Raw genomic sequence first — 19714 nt, forward strand, 5'->3', positions numbered from 1 at the left:
GCGGAGACAGGATGACAGAAAAACCCTCATATTCCTGTTCCATATGACTCAAGTCCAGCTGAGCTCAGGGTCAGATTCACTGACCCGATGAAAATACAACGGACTGACCCCCAAACTGCAGCTCACAGCTTTCTATCCATATCGGCGAGGAGAGTTTGGCTAAATGTGCCGTTATTGTAATCATCTGGTGGGTGGTGATGAGAGATTTAATTTTTTATTTCTGGAAAAATACTTGCAGGAAAGGGCTTTCCCAAATATCTTTAAAATTACCATTTAACTCCAAGCTTGAATACTGAAATCCAACCAAGCTGCAACCAGCTGTGACGTCACCCGTTGGTTTGTGAACGGCCGTAACGAAGCCTCGAGTTCTGAATTTCACAGACGCCAACTTGCTAGTTTAGAGCGGTTTGATGACAGTAGTGACCACATGTGGACGAGGTGGGGGAGGGGGGGGGGGGGAACAAGCGTTGCATCTGACTCGATCTGATTTGAAACCCGGCAACACTACGTCCCGCCCACCGATAGCCGTAAACTGACTGCACCACAGGCCTGTCAATCAAACAGACACGCCCCCAAAAACACAAATTAATGATGGGATTATTTTCAGATGGACGGCCAGAAAACTAATAACGTGTGGAGAAATTTGATTGACTTAAAATTTTGTGAGACTAGTTGAATGGGAGTCTATGGAGCCGGAGGCTTTTTGGAGCCAACCTCTGGTGGCACTCGGTGGTATTGCAGTTTAGGGCTACTCTGCATTGGCCTCATTTTTCTGAGCCGTCCACTTTTATATACAGTCTGAGTCCAACCTTAAATTGAAAATATCAGTGTTACATAATTGTTTAAAATTTTACAAAACAGTTATCACATCACTTTTGTTTCACTGGTGTTGGCCGTCTTTAAGTGAGTTTTTAACCAGAAAATGACAGTGACGTATACTCTTAGGTTGCCATCAACACAGACACATTAACACTGCTAAATAGAAAATTTGCAGAAAAATAGAGAACATTTCTTTTTTTTTTTTTATGGTTGGCAAAAGAAGATACTTAAAAACACACGTAGTTTTATAAAACAGATGGTGGATTAGTATATATTTTATTAATTATTATCAAAGAATATAGTAACAGAGGGAATTCTTTGTTTCTCAGGAAAATACATTTATTTCCAGGAAGTAAAAACCTTCACCCCCCGGTGATGACATGAAATCGTGTGAATTATATCACAGTAATCTCCATGTCCTTTCCCTCACACTGGAAAAAAAAAAAAAAAACGTGGAAACAGTTGTACGGCATTTGAGTGTGTGTGTGTGTGTGTGTGTGCGTGTGCATGTAAGATATATGATGCCCATTGTGTTCCCTGTACAGCCGCGGTGTCACAATCTGACAGAGTCATTAATGTTTCCAGCACATCATGATGGACTCTTCACTGTTTGCCATTCAATATATGATCAAGCATGAGGGATAAGAGGTCACGCTCACCCCCAGGAGGCATATCTGTGTACATGACTGGCGAGGTTTGCGGTGTGGAAACCTCGCCGCCACCAAGGCTCCTTGGCACAACCTCTGCATTCTTGTCTTGACCATCACCCTTGGATTCCTCAGGGGCACTGCCCTTAAACAGTATACCGCCGTCTATCTTGCCAGTTTACTGACTTAAATTCCTGCATGGTTTCCACCCTCCGCCCTATGGTCAGAAGCAACATCCTCCTGCCAGTCCTTGAGTTGAACGACTCTCCCCAGCGGTTATGAGGCAGTTTATCCGCGCTGGCATTGCTGCCAGCAATGCCAGCCTCCATGTTACTGCTGGTATTATATTACCATTGTCTCCAGACAGCGCCTTTAAACATTAGCAGAGCCCTTTTTTTTATTTTTTTTATTGGGTGTGTTGAGTTATGACTGATGCAGCGGTGAGATGGAGCAACTGTGCTGGTGTGAGGGATTAGCTCACACAAAGGATGAAACTTTGTACTGCTTTTTTATACTGCTATCACACCGGCCTATCGTTTCTGGATTGAAAAGAGATCTGTCTGCTTTTGCATTCGAGGCTACAAAAACAAAACCAGCTGACGTAGTGCCAAAGAAAGTTCGTACATGTCACTAATTGTCAAGACAAATCTGGCTGCTGGACATATCTATTTAATACGGACAGTATCCAAAACAAACACTGCCACTGCCTACGTGGAGATATGTGCTGTCTGCACTTAAGTGCCAACTTGACAAATACCCACACCCTTCCCTACTTCAAAATACCAAGCTGAAGTTTCTATTTCTTTATTGCGCAGTTCAAGTCCTCATGTCGAATGGCATCTTTTTATTTCACCCTTTAATTGTTGTAACATTCTACAACCAACCTTCACCAACCTGTTTCAGCCTTTTCTCCACGGACACTTTAACACTTGCAATTTCAAGAGTCTTAAAAAGGCAGATGATACATATACACATATGTATATGGCATTTCTGCCTTCTGCCTCTATTGTAAATAAACAGACAAGAAACAAAGGGAGAGATTGGAAAGCTCCCTGGAAGTCCTAATCTGTAAATGTGTCAAGCACCATCTGCAATTGTCACTCAATCTCCTTGCAATGGATTAAAACAGCAAGCCTCCAGTTTCAATTTTTTTGGGGGGATCAGAAAGAAGTTGCTGGGCACCAAATCTGGCAGGCAGAGGGGCGGTTGAGAGCAACAGTTTAAGATGTTTTTCCCGAAGTGAAATGAGTGGGCACGTGGTCGTGTTGGAAAAACGTCAAAGTTGCACTGCACCACTGAGGTGGTTTTGTCCCAATGTTTTCCCTCAGAAAGTCACGGTAAAACTCGGTCTTGACAGTATGACCCTGGGGGACGAATTCAGGGTGCACAACCCTGCCAATGTCAGGGAAAGCCCACCTGTTTTTTTCCTCACCTTTCTTTCTTTCTTTCTTCGGTCTTGCCGAGTGTTGTACTGTCCCTCTTGAAACACAAATTCCACTCAGAACACCTTGCCCAGCTCATTACTTCATTCATTGCTGCAGCTTTTCAGAGGGTCTTTATTACCAGTTTTCCGAGTTTGACATAAAATCTGATGAGCGCTCTTAAGTTTTCAATCCATCATGAAATCGCAAATGTACTCTTACTAGAAAACCAAAAACATCTGTAACGCAGGTGGTGATGTCGATCAAACAACATAACTCAGAAGGTTACTTACAAAGGTTATTGTAACTCCTGCTCCGTGCACACGACTGTTCTGCGCTCCGTTCGTACACAACAGGAGCAGTCCTGAAACTTTTGGAACGCACCTCGTACACGTGTTGTGTCACTTGGCAAGAACCCGAACCCGCCAGGTTTGAGCCCACTTTACATCCAGACAGTCGTGGTAACGAAGCTAAAGCTGTCTGATACGATTTGGTTTGGGCAACTGACTTCCAGAAATCGGATATCTATTCAACACAATCAAGACCTATGAAGCAAATGAAATGGAACTTAGGTTATTTTGTCTGTCTCTCCTCCTTTGCTGTAAACCAAGAGGTCTGTAGGCCAGTGTTCTGGATTCACGGGGTTTATAAAAAAACAAAACAAAAAAAAAACAGATGACATTATGTCTGTCTCATGAATCGCAAACTTTTGGATGGCAGGGATTCATTTTTTTATCATTACCTCATTTTAGGTTTGAGAATTCAGGCCATATCAAAACTCAGTCAATTCCCAGCGGAAAGTGTTGGAGAGTCGGTGTGAGAGGAGGCACATCAGCCCACACGCTGGCGGACCACCCGCCGTTACAGAGACACCCGAAAATGACGTGACAGGCGCTGTTTCAAGCACCACATCAGGGATTTGAGGGGAGGTGTAACACCCATGCAGTCATCCACATCTCCCAATTGCTTTCCAACATCTGATTAATGTGTTAAGTGTCAGTGATATGAAAATGGTGATCGCCTAAAGTGAAATGAAGTTGCACCGCTAACATGTGTTTGCTCTTACATGAGACAGGCAGAGGCATGCATTTTTGATCTTAGCAGCTTCCAAGACTCCGATGTCAGCTCCAAAAAAAAAAAAAAAAAAAAAGAACCAGAACAAGCAGGAGCCACAAGACAAAGCCTTTTGCTTAATGGAAGCTGGTGTCAGCGTGCAGACAGCCCGCTTCACTTTTTTTTTTTTTTTTGTATCCGTCCGAGCTCAAGGTGAGATGAGCTTGAAGGGATTTTAATGTCTCTGGTGTTTTTTTGTTAAGCACTTTTACTCACTCAACCTCTCGTCTTCGGTCTTTCTGCAAGTGGGGGGCTCTCAGCTCTTGAGATGTGTTTCATTTGCCCCTGAGTGGAAACAAAAACAAGAAACCAGCAACACATGCAGAGGCTGATACACAAAACTGTGGTTACCGTAGTTACACGTTTAAAGTAACATAAATCATAAGTTGGTGCTGCTGATATTATGCCACCAATCGTGTGGCTTTGAATAACATATATCTAAATATTTACTGTTGCCCTGTCACCCCGTTGCCACCACAACTCTAAGTGGGATATGCTGCTAAAAAAAAAAAAAATGGACAGCTGAGTGTTTTACATGCTACAACATGCTAGAAATGTGTCAAGAAAGCAAAGACATTTATATCTTTCTAATAACTTTAATACAAGTAGAGCAAACCATGCAGTCATCTGAGAGACTGGCAGAATGTAAAGATGACAAACCCTTTTCTACTAATTCCTTCTGTTGTAGGGGGAAAAAGTCACAGCAAATAAACCACAGTAAAGACTTGACGAAATGTTATAGGCAGCCGCAGAGAGGGAACGAGAGAGAGAAAAAAAAAACACCTATTACTCAGAGGCAGTGACTTTGCACTTCATTCAAGAACTACATGTGTTACCAAGTGTTTATGAGTCCCAGTGAGTGGCCTTGTGGGATGTGGGTGTGGAGGACAAGGGCACAACAAAAAGGGAGTCTGCTTTAATAGGTGTGTGCAGGGAGAGACGGACAAGTTACAAGTGTAGGACTGGTCGGTTTGTGGTGTTGAAAAGCCCAACGGGGGCAGCGTTAATAAGGCTGGGCCGAGTGATCACTGTAGAAAGATACTCTGAATACCTTGTCTGAAGCCAAATTGTGAGCTAAATGTACGACGGAATACGTCACAGACATAACACGTTAGGGCTACATACGAGGAAAAACACTCACAGCCCTTAAAAAAATAAATAAAGTGATAATGTGTGGTTTGTAACTTTGTGAAGCTGCTTCTTCGGCTTGTCAGTGTTATTGATTCATTCTCTGCATGCGGTCGAACCTCGAAGTCATATTTGCTCGTCATGCAACTACTCGCCGGCCGAGGTGGCACACCGCTGAGGCTGCTAACTCACTCCCATTCTTGTTCGTTTTAATAATCCAATCGTTTGCTGTCCACCTATATGATGACTGCACACACAACTACTTGCACAATTAGCTGTTGTCATAGGCAACGTGCGACAGAGGTGAACACTGACGATGGGATTAGTCATATTCTTTTAGGTCCCAATGCAACTCAGAATAACTGTGACCTGATGTGGGCTAAGGCATTCAAAAGAATATGTTTCCTTATGGCTATAACAAGTACATCCTGACAGACAGTTTTGACACTAGCGCTAAGCTATCTATTAATTACAGAGTATGTGTGTTTGTGTGATCATTGTGTTTCTGTTTCTGATCTCAGAGCTCACCAAGTTTGTTGTTTTTCTCCGGTGTCTCCGTTTTCTTTTATTGCTCTACATTTGTGAAACACTGGCATCACTTTAAATTTTGCTATACGTATTCGTGCAATGCATATTTTAAAAATGCTGTGAGCGCAATTGTGTTTCTCAACGTCTACGGTTGTACAGAGCTGTGCTTCATTTTCAGCTAGTTCACTTGAGTTACGTGACGTCCGATCCCTGTGTGTCATGGACTGATAGGACATAACAGAGAAATGAATGACATTGAATGAAGACATGCAGCTCAAGAGATAAAATAAAATCAGGTTTCTTCCATCATGTTAATAAAAGGCGAAAGAAATACCAGACTCGGCCTTATCGTATTCATCTATCATATAGTGGCGGCTGTGGCTCAGATAGTAAAGCGGGTTGTCCACTCGTAAGGTTGGTGGTTCGATCCTGTCCAATTGTCCTTGGGAAAGACACTGGACCCCAAATTGCTCCTGATGGCAGGCCGGCACCTGAGATGTCAGCGCTGCTGCTATTGGTGCGTGAATATGTTTGTAAATGGGTGAGTGGGAGGCAAAACTGTTAAGCTTTTTTTTTTTTTTTTTTAAGTTCAGGTGATAAAGTGCAGACCGTATACCATATTTACTAATCAAGTAATCACAACTGCTGCATCAGTTTTTAAGGAGCTGCATATTGTAGTCACATGTTTTAAACTCAGGTCCCGAATGAAATGGCTTTGCACTGTTTTTTTTAAATTATTTTTTAGGGCTTTGTCAAATGAATCAATTTATCGACACAACTGTACAATTTATCAATGAACAAAACATTGACGGTTTGATTTTAATCTCCCTCTCACACAAGTAGGAACAGCTAAGAGTTTGCAACATTTCCCGACATAATTTTGGAGAAGATAAAACAATCAACAGACACAAATTAACAAGCAGCAATTATAGAGGTGGTGTTAGGCATCCCTCAAATGCAATCCTGCATAATCACGTAGTGTATTTCTTTAATTGAGGCCTTTACACTATGTTTAGGATTCCTTTCGCATGATACAATTGAGTTTTCAGAAGAGAATCTAATGAAAGAGTTGTTGCACTTCCATTATCATTATCATCATTAAAATAACAAGCTAATGATCAGGTCTCGTGAGTGCACTTCTGACTCCTTCTCTCTCTCTCACACACACACACACACACACACACACACACACACACACACACACACACACACAGACACACCTACACGGTCGTAGACCCAGGGGCAATCTGTGGAAACATGCCCCCGACTATCTTGATCTCATGTGTGAACAGAGGTTTGGCTCCCCTCTGTTTGGGCTTGTATCATACAGAGTCCCGAAAAGAAATGGTTCGAACATGACCTCATCAAGCAGAACAAAAGACGAGTGAGGCAGAGGAGAGAGAGAGGGAGGTGAGGGGTGGGGGTGCGGTGGGTGGCAGGAGCAGAGCTGCCTCAAGGGAGCCGGGGCGAAAGCCTCTGTCAATGTTTTAGAGATCAGGATTTGGGAAGTAAATATGTCTAATTGGGATGGGAAAGGAGGAAGGAAGGGAGGAAGGAAGGAAGGTGGGTGGGTGGGTGGGTCGGAAAATCACAGTGGAAGGGAGGTAGCAATAGCGATATAACAATATGAAGAGATGGTGAAATTAAAGCAGAGCAATGACATAGCCAGAGAAAGACATTAATGTCATATGCCTGATAATGTCATAGCCACATGCATTATCAGGTGGCAAAATACCTCCAACATGGTGTAACACGGAGTGCCAGGTGATACTTGCTGTTACGCTAATAATAATGTCACATGGGGGGTGCAGGAGGTACAATGAAGTACCATAATCACTGTGGTTTGGTCTACGAACTCCTGAGAAATATCTGCCTCCCCACATGCAGGGCTTTCTTCTCCAGCCACGTGTTTACTTTGTCTGATATTATCAACTTTATTGAGATTGTGTGCAAGCTGCTGGTACCCACGGTTTTACATGGGGAAAGGGGATGGGGGGGTGACATCATCGTGCTGGATGTGGTTCAAAGCCAAGCTGCAGATTGGGTGTTGATTTCACATGATAGGGAAGCATTACAATTTGAAATATCAAGATTTGATAGATGCATCAAGATGTTTCTAGACACGTCTTTTGATCTCAGGCTGAAATCAAAGTTGTGCCCAAACTTTAGCTGCTCTCTCTCAGCTTCTCTTAAAGTTGTCTTAAACATGTGCAGTTATTGCATGAGAGGTCCATCAATCACTGGCAGTAATCGTCACCAAGTGTTGGTGTGCAGCTCAAACAGTGGTCCATGTAGTCACACGTAATCGAAGCTCCATGCTGTGTCAAGGACATGATCTTGCTTAAAATACAGGTGACGAGTGCTTTCGCAATAATGCTGAGATCACTGAGAAAGTCCTACATCCATTTTTTTGTATCTCCCTCTGCATTTGATATTTTCAACACCGCATAGCGTGATCAACTCTGGTAATTATTGGCGGTAATTGACATATAACATGGATAAAAGTTTATTTTGGCAGTCGACATGTAACCATTCACTGATATGGTTTGTGTGTTAGTTTTGATTACAGTTAATGTCCCTGCACCGCCCTGGATAGCTGGTTGGTTGATATTAAAATGTAAGCTATTAAAGTTCTCCTTTACAGGCCAGAAAGCAAATAGTTTACCCTAGATTCCCAGCTTTCTAAAGTTTTAACTTACAAACTTTACAAGTCTTGATTCTAAAGTCTGTTGTTTGCTATTTACAACTTTGAATAGGTCATAAATTAACAAAGCTAAAGCCCTGAAAAAAGTGTGCATATAATAAAAAGAAAATATGTCATCAGTTCTCAGCCAAAACTCACAAAATAGCAACATTTCTTGCTTTTCGTCCCTTTCTTAGCTGCTGATTATTTGCTTCAACAAAACCACTGGCTAATGTGGCAGTCACTTTTAGCTTTATGGTTGTATTAATCACAACGATGGCGGTGTAATGTTTTCTCGTTGGCGAGGTCCACTAGGGTCTGCGTGATGTCATTTTCGTTATCAGGAGGTGTTCTCATATAGCCTTGTGTTATTAGACCCAAATTCACCGCATGAAAGTATAAGTCTGGCCGCCCTTCACAGGGAATCATTTCCAGTCGTTGCATCCCACTGGGTGGAACTATTGGAGCAGCCTTTACGAATTAACATTAACCTCCAACTGCGCAAAATCTCTACCAACGCTTCAGCTATCTTCAGAAAAAAAAATGCTTTATCACACTGAGTGGCTGAGAACAGAGTTTTCAAACTATAATCACAGCGAAACCACTTGAAGCAGTGAGCGATAGGCGGGCGGAGCCAGGGTAGTTTTTGTAAGTTCTCTGCAAACATCCACGGGCCTCCAATTGGTTGTGACCATACAATCACCACACGAAAGGTGTATGAACTGCGCGTGTACTCGAAAACCAAAAATGAACGCTTAATATTTTAGAGAGGTTGTGGGGGGAAGTCTGTCGCTAACCACATTTCTACTACTCATCTTCAAAACAAAATAAAGACAATCGCAGGTGCAACGATTCGTGGAGGAAAATTGCCAAGAGCTTTGCAATTGGTCTTCATGCAGACACCATTTCAACTGCGCATGTGTGGATCACAACCTCCAAACGCCCTCCAGAATGTACAGAACTGCTACAAATGTCCGCCGTTGTCCGTGTGCAAGTCCACCTGGTACATTGGTGAAATATGGAAATTCCCAACGATGCTCTTTGCCTTGTTTACACTTAAGTTGCCCTAAAATGGATCTACTTCTTTTTTTTTACAGACTAAAAAAGAGTTGCTGCGCCTTAATTATGTTGTTTCAGGACAAAGAAAAATGGCAGTGTTCACTGTCATGTTGAGTAATACTGACCACTGCGGTCAACAGTTTTCTTAGACAATAGCGGAGCTCGGTGACTTCCAAGATAAAAGCTGTGTCAGGCAGTAGCTGAATTGCATTTGGTGGAAGTAGAAACGGTGTATTGAATAATGCCGTGTTATCCTTTAAACAGAGTTTAAAAACAATACACAAACAGACTGAGCACCCACATACCCAAAGAAACCTCATTCTGTTGCCTTAACATGGCGAATGCTTTTACAAATTTAGACTCACCGGCTTCACGAATTTCGATGGTGCAACAAAGTGAACAGGCAAACGATGCAACCGTCAGTAGTGATGTGCAAAGAAGTTCTTTTCAGGGTCTCGAATCACAAGACTCGAATGTGCATCGAAAAGATTCGCTCAAAAGATATGTTCACCAATCATGAATTGCTTGACCGGTAGGCCAGTAGTCGTAGACAGTGGTAGTCTGACCGGAGTAGTCCCACTTACTGAACTGAAGCACAGCCCAACAGTGCTGCTTGGTAAGTATGCCAAACTCCATTTATAATTTTTTATATTTTAAGAAATGTTCTTGCGGAATGTCGGCGATGAACAAAGGTTTTAATGACTTCAAAGTTTTGTTTACTAATCGGCAATTTGGCATTACTCTTAAACTTGTTGGACGTAATTCCGTCAGTTTGAACCGCTGACTATGTTCAATGTGTTGTAGGTTTAGAAATGAATCACCAAATGTGGACTGCTCCCTCGCAGTGAAAGGACTTGAAACAGTCTGGGCTGCAACAGCCCCGGTGAGTCTCTGTATCTTCCTCCTACATGAGCCAGCTTAGAAATCCTTGTTGGTGTTTATCGGTGAAGTCTGCACAAACAACGCGCATCTTGAGGGTGTGAGCATTTGCGTTCATGTGGCTTTGTCGGCTTACAAATTGTTGATTATCTTGTGGTAACTCCCAGCTACATTAGCTGTTAGCTTTAAAAAAAAAAAAAAAAAGGAATGGCCTCCACGTGGACACCTTTCTGCAAATCAGTAACTTGAATCGCTCACTCTGCAGCTCCTTGGTGTGCGTCTAATACAATTCTCCGAAAAAAAAAAAAAAAAAAAAAATAGCTCGGTCAAGGTTTTACTGCAGTGGGGTCAGTTGGATTTGGGCCAAAGGTATCATACTGTATGCTGTGTAGGACTGATCCCAATACTATTTCAGTGTACTTGAGCTCCACTAAACTCCTGCTCTCAAAGACACTGGAAGGAATGAGAAAATGACACCGAGGAAAACATTCCACGTGGGGACCCGGCTCATGCTCAGGCTGGCATCCCCGGTATTCCCTGCATGTCAAATAAAGCCGTACGAGCATGTTAGCATTCTTCTGACATGGGAAGGTAACGGGACACGAGGGAATGCCTGTGGAGCTGCAATGAGAGCTGGTAAACATTCATTTCCAGGCATGCTGCTGCTAGAGAATAACCAACATAAATGTCTTTGGAGCCTCAAGTGACAGGAAAACTGACAGGCTGGGGTACTTTTTTGTGTCCGCTTGAAGAGAATACAGGAAAGGGCTCATTTTTTGATTTGAAATTTTGTTAAAGGAATAGTTTGACACTTCCTTATTAAGGGAACACTATATACAATGTTGGAAGAGGAGTGTGTAGGATTTAGTGGCATCTAACTATCAATACCCCTCTCCACAACCTCCCCCTCCAAACCTGTGACAGAATCTACTGAAACTCGCAAAAATGTTAAAGGTCCTCGAGGCTGTGTTTGGTTTGTCCCTTCTGGCCCACTGTAGAGACATGGCAGTGCAACATGGTCCTGAGAAGACTCACTCCCTATGTAGATATTAAAAAGCTTGTTCTAAGGTTATGAAAACACAACAATTCTTGGTTTCAACTGATTTTACACAAATGGAAACATAATGAATATTATACTTAATTTTTGTGCCATTTTATCCCCCTAAATACAAAAAAAAGGATGGTCCTTTATATAGAGAAAATAGTGTGATATTTCAAGAAATTTGCGTATTCACTATCTGGCAAACAGTTAGATGAAAAGACTCGTACCGTTCTTGTGCCTGTACAGTAGGCGTTAGCCTTCAACCAGCCACTAGTTAGCTTAGCTTAGCACGAAGACTGGGATCTGGGAAACAGCTATCTCTGCCCAAAGGTCTTCCTACCAGTCTGTGTGATGACTTTTTGGAGTCTTTATGGGATTCATGAGCAAACTAATTCTCTGACACAAAAGTCTCACAACAAATGGCAAGTTTGCAATTTCATATCCATAATATAGCCTATGTTATATGCGTGTGTTTCTATTTCCTGTAAATACTGTTTTACAGTTGTGCCTGAATTCGATTGCATTTAAAGAGATGCCACAGAGATCCCCAGCTGGACCCCACAGCTTGTTTTTTGCACTACTCAAACAGATTTTAAAAAGGCCGTATGACATTTTTGTATGCATGTAGTTCCTCATGTAAAAAGTTTTTATACAACTACATTTGTTTTGAGACATTTACAAGAATTATTACAATAATGCCTTTTTTTTTTCTTAGCATTGATACAAAGCAGCTTTATTTTGTTCTTTTGATTCTCTGACTGTTGACATTAAAGCTCTACTAAAGTAAAAACTGTGCTCAAGCATAGAAAACATTTTTATATATACACACACAAGAACTTGATGAAAAGTATTGTACAGTGCAGAAAAGTTCACCTCTACCTCCCCACTCACGGCTCGACCCTGTGCTTAACCTTAGGTGCAAACGCTTCACATTTTTCTTCAACATTCAGACCACAGTGGAATAACTTTTAATAACATAAAAAGGGGATGAAAATTCCTGTGTGGTGAAGTTTGAGAGACAGCTTGCGCTGGATGTCAGACAGCTTTTTGAGCTTGATGCAGAAGGGCCATGATCCCGGGGCCCCATGTCTGACAGCTTTCTCATCAATCATTCCCACATATTCTTTAAGTAAACTTTTGACTCATAATCTTCCTGGCCTGCTGTTGCCATCTCTTTGTGCTGAAACATGTTTGTTTTTCTCCTTTTTAGGCACTTTGTCATGCCTGGTGATGAGGTTTCAGACCCACCAGTAATGGGAGGCGGTCTTGGCGTCACTCAGCTGTACTATTGTTCTTCTACGGCCTGCCTTCAGTTTCGAGTATCTTACAGCGATGGGAATTTTCTCAGCCATACACGTCTGAAGCACGTGTGCAGCGCAATACATGCGGGGGGCAATTTTAATGTCTGTCTCTGCAACATAAGAAAGGACATGGTGACCTTTGATTCCCACCCAATAACGTCTCTGCGAGGAATGAAATCAATGGGACATTTTTCCCTCTGCTGATGACCTCATGCTTCAGAGATGCCTGATGTCATTCTGGGAGCTCTGTCTTTTAGATGGAGAAATCCCCACAGGTTTCTGATCAGGGCTTGCCAGGTTTCGATAAAGGAGGTTCCATCCCCACCCCGAGTCTCCATAGAGATTGAGCTGACTAATAAAAATAGCTTGGCCTCTCTGTTTACCCAGAATGGGCTGTTCCTTGTTTCTGTCTTTCAATCTCTCAGTAAATTTGTCGTTTGACTTATTAGGGCCCGAGCACTGATGGTGCGAAAGCCCTATTGTAATTGAAGGAATTATAATTTTTCTTGTGTTGCACGTACAATTTTTTTTATTATTTCTGATATAACAAGGAGTATTGATGGCCATTTACAGTAAATCACCATTTTCTAGAACTAGAAGCCCCTTAAAGCAATGGCCTCCATCTACCTTATGTGTTTTTATTTACGTACGGTATTGTACAATACGGTTGCCCCGTGAGGGATCGGTGTCTAGAGTTTGGACAAAGAGTGCCAGGAAGCAGAGAAATCAAAGCCAGATGGGTGCTTTCAGTGTCTTGTCTATACTTTCAAAGTGAATGTGAATGGGCCATAAACGTCGGGATGGAACCATAAATGTCAAGTTGAGGAGACAAATGATAGGTGGCAGGTGAAGTTCATGGAGGTACGATGATCCTTTTCTTTCTGTGAAATGTTTTTAAAAGGGACAGATGTATAGGGGTAGCTTCCCATTTTTGGCCTTTTTCCGCTCTTATCGGACTGTAAAACGTTTCGTGGTGACATATTAATGTCCCTTATATATCACACCATGTAGCCTGCAGAGAGGGAACAGGTTGAATATACCCTACGGGTAATATCTGAATGATCTTTTTGTTTAATCCTTTGTAAGTTTCCATGCTCGGATTCGCACGTTTGTGACATTAAAAATGGTATGAAAAGATGATGACTGGTTTAAGAAATGTTAGGGTGGGATGAGGAAGGAAGTTGTAAACAGCCACAATGAATGATTATATTTTATCCATTTCATTTTTACGGCTTCAAACTGTATCCTGATGTTCTTGGAGAGGCGATTTCGTAGCATTTTACAGCTGAGAATGTTTAAGAGAGACAGGTGGGAAACGAAGGTCACTGTCTATTTGATTTGACCACGTACATTAGAGTGTTTGGAGCTGCAATGTTAACTTTACTGCACCTTTGGAAACAAACATAAACTGACGGGGCTCATTTATGTTTTGATTGCAAGAAGAAAAGGTAACGGCGAACCACAATCCAGCAAATATAATACAAGCAGGGTGATCGTTTTGAATGATTTATCACTTGTCAGGTGGAGATGTTTATTTTACAATAAATACTGGTGAACTGACGATCGTCATAAACTCCCTGAGGCTTGTTTTCTAGGCAACATGCTCAACCTGACTGTACCGGCCATAACTCATAGCACCGTGGATTTCAGTTATGCCATTGTTACTCATCCTTTTCTCAAAACACAAAAGGTATCATAGCAACAACAAATTTGTTTTATATATATATATATGTAAATACATATATATGTAAATATATGTATATGTAAATATATGTATATGTAAATATATAAAAATATATATGCAAATATATATATGCAAATATATATGTAAATATGACGTAATGATACGAGATATAATATTACCTTGGATGAGACTTTGATTTTGAACTTGAGATGAACATGAAAGCATCTCGTGCATTGTCAGAAAGTATTTACTTTCTCCCTAGGGTGAACTGGTTGGAGTCTGGTGGTCATAGGCTCATGGGTCATGTCTGTCCCATCTCTGCACCCCATTGTTTGGTATTCATAGGTTGAAGGTCAAGGTCACCATGACTGCATATCTGTCCCGTCCGTCCAACCCATTCTCGTGAACACGATATCTCAGGTGTGACTTGCGGGACTTTCTTTTCATCTGGAATGAATTTTCACTTGGTCTCAAAAATGAACTGATTAGATTTTGTGAAGGACACTGTGACCTCATGTCTGCTGCATATGTCCAGCCCACTCTTTGGTGGTCAAAAGTTAAGGTCACAGTGACCTTATGTCTGTCCCATCCGTCCACCCCATTCTCGTGAACGCAATATCTCAGAAATGACTTGAGGGAATTTCTTTACATCTGGAACCAATTTCCACTCTGTCCCAAGGAACTGAGCTAATTAGATTTTGGTGGTCAAAGGTCAAGGACACTGCGACCTCATATATGTCCCTACTGTCCATCCCATTCTGAATGTGATGTCTTGGGAACGTCTTGAGGGAATTTCTTCAAATCTGGCACAAAATTTCATTTGGATTTAAGGAAGAACTGATTAGATTTTGGTGGTCAAAGATATCCATGTGTTATTATTTGCAGCTTCTTTGCAGCAGCATCCATACTTGAAGTATTGTATGCTAGCATGGCTTTGTGTTCTGTCAGATTCAGCTTTATTCCGCAACCGTATGAGCACATACATTCCTTGAAAGCCTTCACTACATATTTTATGTAAATCTGGACAGATATGGATATAAACTGTAATTTGACAAGCTTCCAAAGGCACACAGCACAGCCACATGGCAGTACCTCTAGCTTTTTATTCTCATCATGTGCCTGTACACGTGCATTGAATATTTAAACACACACAAACACACGGACACCTGTCAGCTGTGTCCGAAACTACTGCATTGTTCCCTCGTTCGCCCAGTATAATATGCATCCTGCAGTGCACTCAATAGCAAGCGGTAAACACTTATTATTCATTGACATTTTGCGTCAGCACTGAGAAGTGTAAAGCTGTACACCTGTGAGTTTTGTATCTCTTAAATCCCTTTGTGGGATTAGCAGAAAGTAGAGTAGCTGCATGCCATAGACTGTGGGAATGCTGGGGCTCAATATACTGCATAAATTGGAGTGTCAGTATCCAGACACTGAACTAAAAAGGTGGATGGTAAATATACCATACCACATATCAGTGTACCATATCTTTATAATAAAATCAGCTCTTATGAATGAAGCCATGCAAAAACAAAGATCCTCTCACTAGCCTTCTTTGAGATATCTCTTGAATTATAGATCTAAAAGATTATTGTGTTGGTATCATTTCTATATATAACATTGTGTGGTTTCATGAATGTATTTTATTTCATGAGTAGTTCCTCCTCGGCTTCCTATTGAGTATATTTGCATAAAAACAATGGGTCTTTTCCACAGCGCACATTTTGTCTCTTGGATCCTGACGCTGAAGCAGCTTAAAGGACTTCAGCCATTGATAATTGTATTATTTATGTTGCTAATATAACATGTTTTACAAAGGCATCAAAAAGGGTGGAGTTTGGTAGCCGTGCAGGTGGTTAAGACAGGACCACAACTGCTGTTAGCCAGCAAACAAATGACCTTGTAAATAACCAAAAACTGGAATTCAGGGTCATACAAATGTTTTGTTAAGTTAGAACACAACAGGTGCTGCGGTGCACCTGTTCCCCCACTCCGGGCTCATCACCATTACGTTTGCACTTGTGGACCAAAGAATTTAAATCCTTGGGAACAATGTGTTGACGTCAGAGTTTACCTTTGTATGACGAGCTTTTTCTAAATCGCCTTCATGTTCTTTTGTCCGGTCGATCATATCGATATTGAAAATGGAGTTGTTATGAAGTGGTTGACTACACCCGACTCAATGAAAATTAATCTTGTTATGGTGTGATGGTCTAAACACGTGACATAATTTGTCAACATGGACGGTTTTCAAGTTTTTGTAATTTTGACAGATTTATACGTTGCTGAGGTTTTATTCAACAGTGAATTCATGTTCATGATGCCAAACTGTATTTATTGTCATACTTTAGGTTCAAAGAGCCCTGGAATTTCTAGATATTTCTCCCGGTCTGCTGAAATCCATTGTTTTGTGCATCATGTGCAGCTGAATTTGTGTAATTTCTAATCCCTTATAAAATTTGCATTCTTTGAATACTTGCAGTACATAAATCATATAATATTGCCAGAATTGATTTGACTTGGACTTTATTTACGGATGTGAGCACAATATTGTAACATCAAAGTTGATTTCTACTCAGCATCTGTTAACCTCTTTCATACAAGTATAACCTTTCAGCCACCCCTTATTGAACTTTCTCCCTTCGTTCCAATATCCAAACTGCCATACTATGTAGTGTGCCAGAAAAAGATTTAGTATGTCCCAATGCATAGTATGTTAAACGTAGTATGCCAAAAGATACCAGGATGTCCTGCTACATCCGCCCACAAAAAGAAGAAAGGGGAAGAAAAAGAGGCATTTAAAGGAAATGTACTCGTTCCACGTGGGATTGTTTTTCTTTTAACTAAAAACTTTGTGCTACAGATCGCGACAGCTATGAACAGGAGGGTCAAAGTTCAAGATGCATTTTTACGATGAAGTAGTATGTGCCAGTAGCATACATACTACATGCAATAGTGCATACTTTTTAAGGGTAGCTGCAGTACGTACTAAAAGTAAAAATAAATAGTATGTGATCCAAAACGCAGGGTCTGTGTTTCCCCTGGGGGTCTGCCTCCCTATATCTTCCCAACATCCATGCATAAGTTCCTACCCAAATACTATCACTACAAGTCCCTTAAAATATCAGGTAATAATGTGTGCGTATGGGGTCCCTGAGGGTCTGGATCCCCGGGGCAGTCTCACCAGTTTGTAATCCAGTCTTGGTTACAACATAGTGGCAACCTAGCTAATGAAACATTTCCACACAATGGAGGCAGCTGACAGCCGATTCGATCAGTGTTTTACGTAGTTTATGTCCTCGACACTGAGCCGCATGCATCAGATTTGACTTTAGCAAACAAACATTGCCATTTTTTTCTTTTCTTTTTTTGAGCGAAGTCAAATAACTCTGCTCATATTTACATCTGATCCACGCTCTCGTAACGTAATGGAATACCTCGACATATTGACAGCAACCAATATTGTTCTGTTTTTCTGCGAGCCGTGCCAGAAAAAAAAGAGTTCTGACTGGAATCCAATCAGTCATTCAAAGTGAGTGAGCCAAGAACCTGTCGGCACTGGAACAACAGTCTTTGTCTGGGAGTGCAGGACCTTGTCGTACTGTTTACATGCTGCGTCTCTGGCTTGCTAGGTCAGGTATTCAGCACACCTCCTGGGTGCGAGCTTGTAGACCAAAGGTTTCGATTTGCCAATGAAGAAATGTACACTGTGTTTGAGTTCAAATGTATTGTGAGTGTATTCCTGTACATTTGATCAGAGGTCTTCCTCTGGTTATTGTTTTTCTGATGACACAGTGCACTACTGGGTTGCTTGGGCCTTGTATTGTATTTTGAATATCTTATGTGACATAGAGAGAAGAAAATCTAGTAGTCTTTGTCCAAAAGGAAAAGTGCAAATGTGTTCATGCAATGGAAACCATAGCTGAAATGCAGAATTCCTCACGATCATCTTTCTATATTAAGCAACAGCACAGCAAGGTACATTAACAATACAGGAGAGTGAGTCAACGATTTTTCCAGATCAACATGAGAGCATGTGACACATTTAGCAGAATGTGATGAACAGATAAACCACAGAAATCCTTTCATCCAATGTCCTCCATTCACTGCTGCTTCTGCGCCTGCCAATAATGACACCATTGAAGTAGACTTTGTTTGAGTGTTTCTTTAAACACCCTGAAACTACCATTCAGATCCTCTTTCATCCATTTACCAAACAGGACAATCGTAGCCAACCTGAGAATTTTTATAAAATAAACTGCCTTTTTTCTGGTTTTCCCCTCTGAAGTCTAATTTGAGGCATACTGGAAGCCACAAGTGTCATCACCTGCAAAGCAGAATCCTGGCTGTTATTTTAGGCTCCTCACTTGTGACCTAGAGGAGTTATTTATAGAAAGAAATGAAGAATTGCAAGTAGGAAGAGCCAATGACACATTGTCCAGGTTCTGCAGCATCAGTAAGACTATGCAGCTCTGACCTTCAAAATAAAAGTGCTATTGTTGTTAGGTTTTAGGTTGGTATGGGAGCCTAATTGCAAAAACAGTACTGTAATTTAAGAAGAAACGAAAGGGAAACCTGCAAGCCGGTCCTACGGCATGTGGATGCTGGTGTCTATGGTTTGTTTACGTGTCAAAGAAGTTGTTCACTAACCAAAACCTAGGTCTGTACCAAACAAATGCAGCTCTCCAAAACTACTAGCATATTATAAGCTACAAAGATGTGAAATTTGTAAGTGCTACTGATGTGTTGTAAACAATGAAAGTTTTTTTTCAAATATTATAATATCATTATAATATCTTTATTACCATATGGCCATCTAAGACCATGGCAATGATGGTCAGGTATGGCTGTTGCTGGTACGGTCTCATCTTTGTCATTGATAACAGCCTTCTGAGCCAGCTAGGAGATGTGGAAAAATGAAATATTTAATGCAGCTATCTTTTGGTCTTCAAAAATTATTCTCCCTTGCTTGGTAGTCATACATAACTACCACCACAAGGTGGCGGTGATGCACCTATAAGCTATATCCCAACCTAAGAAAAGAAGAAGAGCATGTTACTATCCCGGTAAATCGTGTGGCACTGTGAGATCAGATGCTATCGTACAAACAGCAAAAAAACACGCAAAGACAACTACAGATGTCAAAACATTCCGTGTGGAAAAAAATAAAATTATGAGGTGCAGTGTAAAGCTAGCATATCATCTTCAAAGATTGGTCAAATAGCTCCCAGTTAACATCGAATGGCGTTTTTGCCCATTAAAATGCCTCTCCCTATTGATTGCAAGCATTCACTGAGCAGTAAGTGTTATCCAGTAATATCCGATAATATATACTCTAGTTACATGAGATGTTTTCTGGTTACGGAAAACTGGTATAGTTAAAGTGAGCCAAGGAAAAACGTATCCT

The sequence above is a fragment of the Embiotoca jacksoni genome, unplaced genomic scaffold (genome assembly GCF_022577435.1).
Source record: "Embiotoca jacksoni isolate LCO1_2020_lvr unplaced genomic scaffold, fEmbJac1.0.p SCAF_2, whole genome shotgun sequence".
Lineage (NCBI taxonomy): Eukaryota > Metazoa > Chordata > Actinopteri > Embiotocidae > Embiotoca > Embiotoca jacksoni.